This window comes from Periplaneta americana, chromosome 1 (genome assembly GCF_040183065.1).
Source record: "Periplaneta americana isolate PAMFEO1 chromosome 1, P.americana_PAMFEO1_priV1, whole genome shotgun sequence".
Lineage (NCBI taxonomy): Eukaryota > Metazoa > Arthropoda > Insecta > Blattodea > Blattidae > Periplaneta > Periplaneta americana.
The window spans coordinates 43,314,447-43,327,346 of NC_091117.1; the positions used below are offsets into that span (position 1 = coordinate 43,314,447).

The 12,900-nt window shown below is 35.7% G+C and overlaps 1 protein-coding gene across 5 annotated transcripts in view; it reads left to right on the plus strand.

Moving 5' to 3' along the window:
* Positions 1-12,900, plus strand: part of LOC138694940 (uncharacterized) — a 413,472-nt gene that overhangs the window by 325,629 nt on the left and 74,943 nt on the right. Inside the window, exon 1 of one of the 5 annotated variants that reach the window (XM_069819168.1) lies at positions 7,684-7,792. The exons of 2 other annotated variants lie outside the window; for them this stretch is intronic. The gene's annotated coding sequence lies outside the window, so the exon portion shown is untranslated. Of the gene's footprint in view, positions 1-7,683; positions 7,793-12,900 lie in introns of those variants that run through there. 2 more of the 5 variants (XM_069819176.1, XM_069819183.1) reach the window with 2 other exon arrangements.

The following is a 12,900-nucleotide window of genomic DNA, read 5'->3' on the forward strand; positions in this document are numbered from 1 at the left end:
TGCATAAATTTGATCCGAATAAATGTGACTTTTCGTTCTGCAAACAAATTTTATAATGTTACTGGATTAATCTTTCTAAGGATAGGGATCAATGGCGGGCTTATGTGAGAGCGGCAATGGACCTCCTGGTTCCTTAAAGGCTATTTGTAAGTAAGTAGCATTAATAGTATGTAAATGAAAATATAGAAAGAGAATGAAAACTCTGTTTCTTTAATTGATGCCATTTGTCTCTGTTCCCTTTTGCATCAAACACTGCCTCTGTTGTTGTTATGTAAGATCTGATTTGTTCTATTGTCCCTTCCATCTCTACCACTGCATAGTACAAATTCTCCCTGGAGGAAAGGCCTTAATTCAACACTGGTCATAGTCGCAGTGGCGGTTCCTCAGGGGAGGGAAGGGAGGAACGTCCTCCTCACATTTTTCTTCTTTTGAAAGTAAATACCAAATGAAATATATGCCTTGAAATTCGAGGAAGATTCGATAATTTTTAAGTTCACAGCTATAAGAAAACCTCGGTTGATCGAGTTTTAAACGACGCGCACTCATGTGCTGCTAGAAAACTGTGAGAAGGATGCGAGACTGTTTGTGTGGAGGAAAGTCAATCCATTCCTCCTTTATTGCAGTTAACACACATAGACAACAGCGCGCTAGCGGCCAGAGAAAGAAGCAGAGTTTTAAAGCAAGTAAATGAACGGATAGGGAGGAGATCCTCTGAATCAGTGCATGAGCGGGAAATAGAAACCGACTGGTCGTGCAGCAAGCTCGCTACCGGAGACACAATAAAAACAGTTTCAACGCAAAGCTATGAAAGACACCATATAAACTTTAAAAAAATTATAAATCAAAACATATTATTCATTGCACTTTATATAAGCTTTGAAACTTTCGAGGATATCTGAAAGTTGAAGTTGGATTTATATAAAACAAAGATGAAGTAGTCCTACGTTAGTATAGCAGATCTTTTTGGCCCCTGGAATTCACTTCCATTCATTGTCTACTAGAGAAGACAACAGCCAAGTTGTCAGTTTTGTACAAATATATTTGAAATTGAAAGTACTGCAAACTACATTATTTTTAACATAAAAAATTAATCTGCCACCGGTAGCTTTGAACAATAATGGTAGTATGACTTTACAAGAACTGACATTCTTAAAAAGCATGTGATACTGAACTTGTAAAATGTACATGTGGCAACACAAACCACGTGGGTGGGTGCAGTGTTCTCGCTTTCCTAACAGATTATTTCTCATTCCTATTTCCGTACAACGGTTCCGGTTACGTGTTAGTAGCTGGTCTCTTCCAACACGTGTGATGCTGTAGTGTACATGAAAAATGCTGCGAGATTGTGAAGTTCTTTGTAATTGTTAATTTGTGCAATTATTCAACAATGAATGGAAGTGAAAACATATTATATTTTGGACAATTTAGAAAACTCAGTTTACAAAAACAGATTATTGCTATACAAAAGGGAAGGCCAACCCAATTATCTGGTCTTACATGTATGCATGTAGGCTAATTTGTAGCATGTTTCTCTTAAGAAGTTGTCATTTTGCGCTGTTAACTTCTTTCCTCCTCTTACGAAATATGCAGGAGCCACCACTGCCATAGTGGTCATCAAATCATAATTATCGCCAACATTACCATTAGTTTCACAAACACCGTCATTTTCATCAGCTGCTTTCAGTATCTGGGCAATGACTCCTGTGTCAATCTCACTAGTAAGACTTCTTATGAATCATCGCTACATTTGCATGCAAATCCAACCTGCTTAACTGCAGTTAAAGAGCAATGACTGATTAATGTTTTCAGACCCTTACAGGATCTTTTGCGCTTCACTGGCTGTTCAATGTAACGACTTTGTTTACGGACATCTGCACACATTCCTCGTGGACGAAACCTGTTTCCTGAAGATCTCTTTCCGGTTATTTTAACAGCCATAAAAGCGAATGACGTAGTCACCGTCTTGTTATGTACGTGTGTAAATGAGCCGATCAAATATAGAAAACTTGTCATGACATTTATGTCCCTTGAGTAATAACTTAATGAATATTGTGAAATTTAATAAGAGATCTTGGGAAATGTTTAAAGAACAGCAGAGTCTTAAAAGGTTATTACTTTTGAAAACAAACCGACTTCTTGAAGCCTACTTCATTTTAAATGCTGGACATAAATCCCATGCATCCTTACATTAATCGACTTGACCTTGTGTAATACTTATCTTCTTTTAAGTGTCCATTAAATTCTTAAAGTCAACAGATGAATTTTGTGTTATAAAACTACATGTATCCATAAATGTTGAATATCACGGCAATTTACTACTACTACGTGAGTCAAATTATATATGGTAGCCAACACTACACTACTTACGATAGTATAATCTTGTTATTTTTACTTTCAGTTTTTCATTCACATTAAAAGTTAGGTCTTCTATTTCTGAGTGGTTGAAGATGTTAAAGACAGGGTAGTAACTAGAGATGGGAAAAGTTGTTATTTTCTCGTAATATTTACAACTGTTCCAGTTGCTTGAAAATACAGGGACATCATTTTATTTTTACTAACATTTTTAATATTATCCTGGCTATACCTTTCTATTAACGATTGAAACCGGAAATACCTTTTGCTACCCCTTCCACGACTGGAGTTCGATGATACTGGCGTAAAATACTTTACTAGGTATAGGAGGGAAGAAAAGTAGTTCATCCATTTATGTAAACTAGGAAATATCGGAATTTTGAGTTTGATAATTTTCATTAGGTTTTTGTTTAATCAAAATACAGTACTGTATAAACATTTAGTGCTTTTACTCACGAATTGAGCTATCCATTCGAACGTATTAATTATGCAGTGTATATTATACTCTTACAGCACATTAGCATACGATATAGAGAATGAAGTTAAGTTGAAAAATAATCATAATATGGATATTTAAACACAATTTTTGAAAATGGTGGCTGTTCATTTCGATACAGGCTTCAGTTCTTTTGTGCATATTATCGCACAATAGACTATTGTACCTAATTCCGATTACCAGTTTCGTCCTTCGTACTAGTAACTCATGTTGAAATAATTCTGTACCTACTCTATAAAAGAGTACCTTACGTACTATAAATTCAATCTTCTCTTCTGCCCGATCCAAAAAGATAAAATTACTCAGAAATGCTATCTACTGTCCGTTCAAGTGGTTTTGTCGCAGGGTTATAGAAAGGGGGTGGGAAATCACGTGACAGTTAATTACTTAACGAGGCCCTTTTATTTAAGTTATTTTAAACAGTTGCATAATATTACGTAGACGTCCAATTCCTAACAGAAATTGTTTTCAGAAAAGAGCTAAGATAGCTACTAGACTTTACAGAGGGGCGAACAAAAACACGTGGGGGAAACCGGGATGCGACGTAGGTAAACGGACGACAGTATCTGTGCGAAAATATGATTCAATATTGAAACTCTTTCGTCACTGGAAAACGCGAACATATTTATGGAAAGTACTATACTCAGTAACTCAGTACTGCTTACGCGCCCTCGGCTCTGTGTCGTGAACGGTTGGAAGTTTAGTAGTAGAGAGGGTGGGAGTGAAGTACATTCAAAAACTCAGGTACAATAAAAATTGAAGTAAAAATAAAATGATGTCCCTGTACTAGGTTTCAAATAATAGTTCTGAAATAACAGTCCCATATGTAACTTGTGTGTAACTACAAGGTGCACTGTGGTATTTTGGATCCGCCCGGTTGATTAGTATCTGATAGAACAGTAGTATTTTGGAACAGGTACATACTATTAGTATGTAATGTAACAGTGGTATTTTGGAACATGTATGTACGGCTAGTACGCAATATAGGCCTAACAGTGGTATTGAAAACGCTAAATGATCACATACTTCCCTGTATGCCATGTGATGCAGTATGATGTCATAGTGAGCAGAGATGTGAATTCGTGGAAAAGAAATGTTTTCTAATACCAAATTGAATTCGTAGGCCAACTTTAGAAGGTAGAACTTATATGATAAAATATGTTATATGGTGGCCAAGATTCAAGATATACAGATGACCAAGTTATGGAGTAATAGTCATGTACAGGGACATCATTTTATTTTTACTGACATTTTCAATATTAACCTGACTATACCTTTGGAATAACGATTGAGAACCGGAACACTGTTTGCTACTCCTTCCACGACACTAGTATAAAATACAAAACAAATAACTTTACTAGGTATAGGAGGGAAGAAAAGTAGTGCATCCATTTACGTAAACTAGCATATGTTACGATTTTGAGTTTGATCATTTTCGTCGGGTTTTTATTTAATCAAAATACAGTACAGTATTAATAGTAAGTGTTTTTACTCACTAACTGAACTATCCAATCGGACGTATTTATTATGCAATGTATACTATACTGTCTACAGCACATTAGCATACAATATTTACAGTGCATTTAAATTTAAAAAATAATCAAAATATGAATATCATCATCATCATCAACAATACGATTTGGGCCCATTGGCCCGTTTCGTCTCCATAGCAATATTAAAATTGGTCTTTCCAGCGTTTTCTAGGGCGTCCGATTCGTCTTCTCCCTTGGGGTTTATAATGATGTAGTCGGTATGGAATGCGAGTTGGTTCCATCCTACATATATGTTCATGCCATTTATTCCTATATTCTGTGATAGTTTCTGTAATATTTGGCATATTTAGTTCCTGTCGTATGTCTTCATTTCGCTTGTGGTCCAATAAGCTATATCCTGCTATTGGCCTTAGCAGTCTCATTTCAGCTGCTTCTATTCTCTTCATTTGTTGAGTTGTCATACACCATGTTTCGGATCCATAGGTTAATGTTGGAATCGCCATTGTTTTGTAAAATTTTAAAATTGTGTCAGTCCTAACTTTCTTCTTTAGTGTTCTTTTTATCGTGCCAATTAACTGCTGGAATTTAGAGAGCTTCCTATCTATGTCGTTAATTTGTTCATATGATATCATGCAGCCTAGGTAATTAAAACAGTTCACTTGCTCTATGATTTCATTATTAATAATTATTTTTGTTCTTAATGGCGTTGTTCCCTTAAAACCCATCAATTTAGTCTTTTTAGTAGAATGAATATTTAAACAAATTATTGAAAATGGTGGTCGTTCATTTCGATACAGGGTTCAAATCTTTTGTGCATATTATCAAAAACGTTTTCAAGCATATCTTATGAAATTGAATGTATGGTTTCTTGAATCTAATTATTTAATTCTTCTATTGTTGTAGGATGTTAGCAAACACAACTGTTTCACAGTAACCCCAAAGAAATAATGCAAAGCACTCAAATCAGGCGACATGGGGAAGCCATAATACTACGCCTGTTGAAATAATTCTGTACCTACTCTGTAACAGTGTACGTTACGTACTGTCAATTCAATCTTCACTTCTGTCCGATCCGGATTGATAAATTTACTCAGATATGCTATCTACCGCCCGTCCATGTGGTTATGTAGGAGGGTCTTAGAAAGGGAGAAAAATCACGTGACAATTCCTTACTTAACGATGACCTTTTATTTAAATTATTTTAAATAGTTGCATAATATTAGGTAGAAGTCCAATTCCTAACAGTAAATGTTTTCAGAAAAGAGCTAAGATAGCTCAGCCACTAGCCTTTACAGAGGGGCCAGCAGAAACGGATGGGGGATACCGGGATGCGACGTAACTAAACGGACGCACAATACCTGTGCGAAAATATGATTTAATAGTGAATGAATGGTCTTCCTTCACTGAAAAATGTGATCATATTTCTGAAACATGCTATACTCACTCATTCTCTACTGTTTATTTTGACTGTAAGACGACTTTGCCGCTTTGGTTGTATGTGGAAGTTTGCTAATAGAAGGAGTGGAAGTGAAATACATTCAAAAACTCAGGTGCAATAAAAATTGAAGTAAAAATAAAATGATGTCCCTGTATAATGTGATAGGAATTTTCAGGTTCCATAAAAATATGCTGGCTGATAATAAACTGCCTACTGAAGGATGCACTGGAAGGAATGTTTATTTTTATTTTATTGGGTTATTTTACGACGCTAGGTTATTTAGCGTCTGAATGATATGACGGTGTTAATGCCGGTGAAATGAGTCCGGGGTCCAGCACCGAAAATTACCCAGCATTTGCTCATATTGGGTTGAGGGAAAACCCCGGAAAAAAGCTCAACCAGGTAACTTGCCCCAACCGGGATTCGAACCCGGCCCACCTGGTTTCGCGGCCAGACGCGCTGACCGTTACTCCACAGGTGTAGACGGAAGAAATGTTGATCAGGAGAAAAGTTCGGGGCAGAATATATCAGATGATAGACGACATCAAGATACGAGTATATATATATGATATACACTCGACAAAATATAGACAATTACTCATTAATAGCCAATATACATGATCGTGAAATTAGAAATAGTGAACAAATTAATATTCCATAGTGTAGATTACATAAAACTAGTACAAATGTTTCTGTCATGGGGATGAATTTATATAACAAGCTTCCCAGTCAATATTATAAGTTACCAACCAATAGTTTCAAAGCTAGATTTTATAATTGGTTTTTAATTAATCCTTTCTACTCTGTAGATGAGTTCTTAACATAAATTTATACGAAATTGTTTTTTAATACATAAAGTTATTTACATTTAGTTACAATTATTACCCCAACAGTGAAGTGTTTTCATTAATTTTAGAGTTTCAAAATGTTTTGTGTTTTCATTCTAATTAAACTTTCCTGTTTTCAATTATATGTGTATTTTCAAATGTATGTTTTTTTTTCCTCTTTCTGTATTGTGACGAAGCCTATCACTGTATGTTTAATGGCTTAATAAATTGAATTGAATTGAATTGAATTGAATTGAATATGCGGAGATAAAGAGGAACGCAGAAAATAGGAAAAATTGGAGAATGCTGGATTTGCAGTGAAAGACCTGACATTTGGCAGAACACTAGTATGTATGTACCGGTATGTATAAAAATGTGACCAACTATGAGAGATGGCCAACATCACAAATACTGTAGTAGACTACTGTTCATTTTTTATTTATTTTTAAGTAGGTTATTTTACGATGCTTTATCAACAGCTTAGGTTACTTAGCGTCTGAATGAGATGAAGGTGATAATACCGGTGAAATGAGTCCGGGGTCCAACACCGAAAGTTACCCAGCATTTGCTCATATTGGGTTGAGGGAAAACCCCGGAAAAAAATCTTAACCAGGTGACTTGCACCGACCGGGAATCGAACCCGGGCCACCTGGTTTCGCTGCTAGACGCGCTAACCGTTACTCTACAGGTGTAGACGACTACTGTTTAAGAATCTCTAATTCTGTAGAAAGTTTTATTGGTTACGAATTTCACCATTTCTCTATGAACGTAGTTCATTTCTATTATAGAAGTTTTCTTTTTTTAATAGTCTCGTCTAGGTCATAGTTCGTTCTTCCGGAATGGAAAACGTAGACCGGATACAAAAGCTGACTACGATTGGCGCATTACGTTGGTGTAAATAAGAAACAAATGAAACGGATATAAAACAATAATACTCGAATCCCAGTGCAAACACAGCGGTTCTGTTAGATTGAATAGAAGTTAATAAAAACATGTGAAATTGACGACCTACTAGCCGTGTTCTGGGGGTAGAGCCCCCCTACTAGCGCTGCAGCTTTCTCCGACCGACAGACGCGTTTGCAGAGTCAGTCAGTCTCGTCCAAGGTTCCCAGGCGACCGGTCATCGCTCTGCAAGACGAGCTGTAGCCACACGTGCGCAGAAAATCGAGCGATTCTTCCTCTGCAGGTGAGCGAAACTTCAATGCAGTGTTTTTCACGAACTGCAGGATTTTGTGAATGTGTTCTATCGTACGGCTATATGTAAATCTTCAATTATTTGCTCTCATATTTCTCTTGACTAGGTCAAATAGGACTATAAATTGAAGACATTTTATAAAAAAAATAACTTAATTTCGTTTCAGTTTAATATCATATGTTATGACAGTTACAACAGTGGGTAGTTTACTAGTACCCGGTACTCGTTATCTATAATAATGTGTTCTTAGGTTAGGTTAGTTTAGGTTGTAGTTCATTTCCGACAAAAGAAAATATTTTTATCGTTTTTCTTTTCAGAAAGGAACAACTGTAACACAAAAACGACCTATGTAATGAGTACCGAGTAATAGGAAATTACCCAACAGTGTATGTACGTACATATTCCTAAATTATGACGTCACTATACTAGTTATAAAAGTGCAAGTATATTTTATTTAGGAAAAGATTACGACTGTTGATAATCAAACAGTATTATGCAAAATTGTGTTAATATGTGATATTAAATTCCTCTGCAATCAGTTTTGTACGCTTCTGGAATTGCTTATCAATTACTAAATCCAGTGTTATGTTATTTGCTTAAAAAAATCACATATATTATAGGCCTACGTTCGAAATTTCATATTAGAACAACGACATTATTTTAGGTTAGGATTGTTTTTTAGATAAAAAATTAAACAATATGACAAGACGTTTAACTTATTATTATAAAGCAAAGCATCAGAATTATTTGGTCACAAGAGAAGAGTTTGGTTGACAGTTGCGTAATGTGAACCAATTAACAATAAAAGGTTTAATGGTAGAGGGGATAATTAACAAAATTCAGAAAATTAATTTGTAGGTAGATTAAAGAACGAATTGAACAGTTGTAAAAATAAACTGAATTATAAAATAATGTGTTAAAAAATTAAAGAATTCGAAGTGACTTAACAGATGAAAGATTAAATGAATAAATGAGTAATTAATTAAGTAATGGATCAATTATTTTATAAAAGAATGATTTAGTAGACTACCTAAATGAAAAAATAATTCGTGAAATTATTAATGATACTCAGTTAATAATAGTAAATATAATAATAATAATAATAATAATAATAATAATAATAATAATAATAATAATAATAATAGAATTGGTACTTCTTTGTTAGTAAATTCATTTTACATTTTTATAAACTGAGATTATAAATAATTGATTTTGTGCTTTTAAGTGTGTTCTTAAGGAAATGCATCACAAGAAAATATATTTCTAATGATTATAATTTATTTTTTAACCCTTTTAGTCCTGTTGTACAACATACTGTACATAATTTTTATTTATTTTTTTTGCAATGTCTTGGATACTTTTTAAAATTTTGAAAAATTAAATTTGATAGAAATGAATATCACTTTTGCAACATTTCTATACCAGAATTATAAATTAAAATTTAAAATTTTGGAGCCCCAAGAGTCAAAATTGCTCCAAAATTGTATTTTCTGTGAATACTTGATTTGGGATATCTGTAACCCCAGAATTATTATGTGACCGATTTATTTTCAGTTTTTTTTTTTTTAAATACAAATTCCGGACTGAAGAGGATAGGTCATTAATTTTTAGACACTTCCTTTCGAGTGAAAGGAAGGGAACAGTTACACTTTTCAATCTTTTACAGTTATTTCGTTCTGTCTCTTGGTTCATGAGGAAGGCCTCTCTTCAGAGTAAAAAAGAAAAGATTGTAATAGCGAACATTTATTTCGATTTTATCGTTGAGAAATATTCCACAGTTTCTTTTTGAGGTTGTTATGTGTTTACAATTATTGGGCCTAATTTACATTTTGAAATTATTTTCATATCATTTACAAATCTGAGTTAACAGGTGCTCAAAATGACCCCACCCAACATTTAGTATTTACATTTATAATTTACATTTAGGGGAGAAAGTACTTGCCCCATTAGTGGTGCCTTATTGTTATCACTTGTGAGGTTCAGACCTGTTTTCTGAGAGTTGACTAAGCAACAACATTTACATTTAGTATTTACATTTAAATTTGTTGTTTGTTGTTTAGTCAACTGTCCGAAGACAAGTCTGAACCCCAAAAGTGATACCAACATGGCACCACTTATGAGGGAGTTAGGTTATGAGATATTTGGGTGGAATGGTCATTTAAATTTACATTTATTATTTATATTTACTACTTACATTTATTACTGACATGTAAGCAATCTAAAGGGTGCGTCAGAAAAAACGGATGGATTTCAAACTATCGATACGCAGGGAGGGAAGGGATAGAGTGAGGGGGGACCACGACTGTTGGGTCAGCCAGAGAATGCAGTTTCAGTTGAGAACATGGTGTTGGTCTGGCGTACAACGTGCTTTCATCGTAGAGACATTTGGGAAAAATGAAGAGTCTGTGATCGCCACTCAGGACTCATTTCGGCATCGAATGTCACGCTAGGATTCCAACTCGGAATACAATTTTGCGGTGGGCGGCTTCATTTCGTATCACTGGTTCAACATTTAAGAAGAAATCACCTGGACGAACACGGAGCGCTTGTACTCCTGCAAATGTGGAGACAGACAGTAGGTTGTCCGGCCACCTCAAAGATCAGCGCGCAAACATGCTATTGCACTGAGATTGTCCGAGACTACGGTAAGATCTCGCGCCCTGCGACTTCTTTCTTTGGGACCATTTGAAGGCGTAAGTTTGTAAACATCGATCACATACACTGAATGAACTGAAGACGGCGATTCGTGAAGAAATCGTGGTAATCTCGCCAACTATGACTGTGAAAGTGATGGCGAACTTCAGAAAACGCCTCGATGCCAAGGACATCATATGGATGATGTTGTATTCCATAAAATAAACTGCATGTATTGGTGATTCTGTTGATAACAATAAATTTTTGATTTGATGAATCATTACAATTTTCTTGCCGTGTGAAATCCATCCGTTCTTTCTGACGCATCCTGTATTATTTAGGCCTATTGTTTGGTGACCTATCATCCACGAAGTGCTTCTTTCATCATATTTACATACGAGTCAACTGCAGAAACTTTCATATGATTAGACGAGTTATTCATAGTACTTACAGTCTTAGAAAAAAGTTTTGCCGCACAGATACTTTGGAAGTCTCAGAAAGGAGGCAGTGCGCATGATCAGAGGAGGTGCGATCTGGTTCACAAGAGAAAGACTAGTTGAGGTAATAAAATTGAAGACATTATTACAAAAACAGCTCTAGTCATTTTTAATGAAATTGAGTTAAGGACACATTTGCTACTATTTCAAATGTTTATAGATTCCAAAAATTACACATATCAGGTGCAATAGCCACAAGGATAAACACCAGCTGTACGGAAACAGCTGACATGTGTTGTTCTATTTATTTTTATTGTTCTCCTGAAAAATATCAATTTTGACAAGGGTTGTTTTTGTAATAATGTCTTCAATTAGTTTTGATGAAGGATGAAGGGAACAGAGAAAAACTCTTTCCGGCACCGGGATTTGAATCCGTGTTTTCAGCTCTACGTGCTGACGCTCTATCTACTAAGCCACACCTGATTCCCATCCCGATGTCGGATTGAATCCTCTCAGTTTAAGTTCCACCTCTTGGGTTGCCTCTAGTGGCCTACCCTCATGCACTCATGCGTCATAGATACAGAACTTCATCATCTCTAGTCTGAGGAATCACGATATGGAAAACATAATCTTCATCCAAGATGGCGCTCCACCCCACATTTTTAGCCCTGCAAAACAATTAATTACGCACATGTTTGGCGATCGTGTTATCAGTAGGCACTTTCCAACAATGTGGCCTCCGCGATCTCCAGATCTCAATCCGACCGACTTTTGATTCTCGGGTTACGTTAAAGAACGAGTTTTCCTGACACATCCAACAACCCTACTGCAACTGAAAAATGTCATCTCGCAAGAAATTTCCAATATTCCAAGACATTATCTGCAAAATGCTGTGCATGGTGTCGCAGTCAGAATGCTGTACGTTGAACAAGAGAACGGCGGACATCTTCCACATGTTTTGTAAACCCCGTTGTTTGCCCAACACTGTGATGTTTTTTTGTTCTTTTCCCTATTTATAGCGGTTTAACGTTTGAACTGACTTTTGAAATACCCTATATATTGCAATCCTCCCATGGATTATAATAAACTCTTCCAAGAACTACCCTTGTGTATGGGAACGGACTCGTTCGCATTGTTGAGTTTGTCGGATATGACGTAAGAATTGCCATGGCGACTAGTGTAATTTCCGTTCCACCAAATCTTTTAATTTTTTCTGTTAATGTAGGTCGAAAATAAACGTTACATGAACTATCGCTAGAATTTATTTTAATTGTTAAATATGGAGTTTACGAAGTAATTGCTCAATAGGCTTCCTTGTTTAATTCAGATGGACAAACGGACTGGAAGGCCGAAGAATTATTACAAGCTTTCATGCGTATACGCTCCTACGAATAGTTCTCGGAAGTTTTGTCTTTGTCAAACAAAGTGACCTTATAATAACTGAAAGCTGAATTTGCCTCGAGGTGAAACGTTAAAAAAAAAAAAATAAATATTTGCGTAGTTGTAGCTGATCTGACCTCGACAACAGTAGTTAAGTGTCCAGCGAGTACGGAAGTTGAGAGCCAGGCAGTTGGACGTATTATAAGAACTGATTTATAAGAATATTGAATATTTAGCTTTTTACCAGTCAAAACTAATGAATCAAAACGGCTAATTAAAATTGTGTCAGGTCTCGTGAGTCGCAGCTTCGATATTTCGTACAGGTTATGGTCGTGGGTTTCGTTTCCAAAAGGAGCAATGTTTGTCTGTTCACAATGATGTTCTGTGTCTGTGATACCAGAGAATTTCGTATACATTGCTATTAGATATGAACAACGAGTGAGAAAGCAAGACTACAGCGCTCGCAAAGGCGAAAACCTGCACAACTGTATTGCCTATTACTGACTACTTGTAAGCAAACCTTCAAAATTTCGGATCTTCGGGAGTAATAAACTCTCGAACTTCAAGCAGCCTTAAATCGTCACAGTTGTTTATACCAGACTGAACTTTTATCTGTTTTGTAATATATGTATAAACAAACAAGTAGCC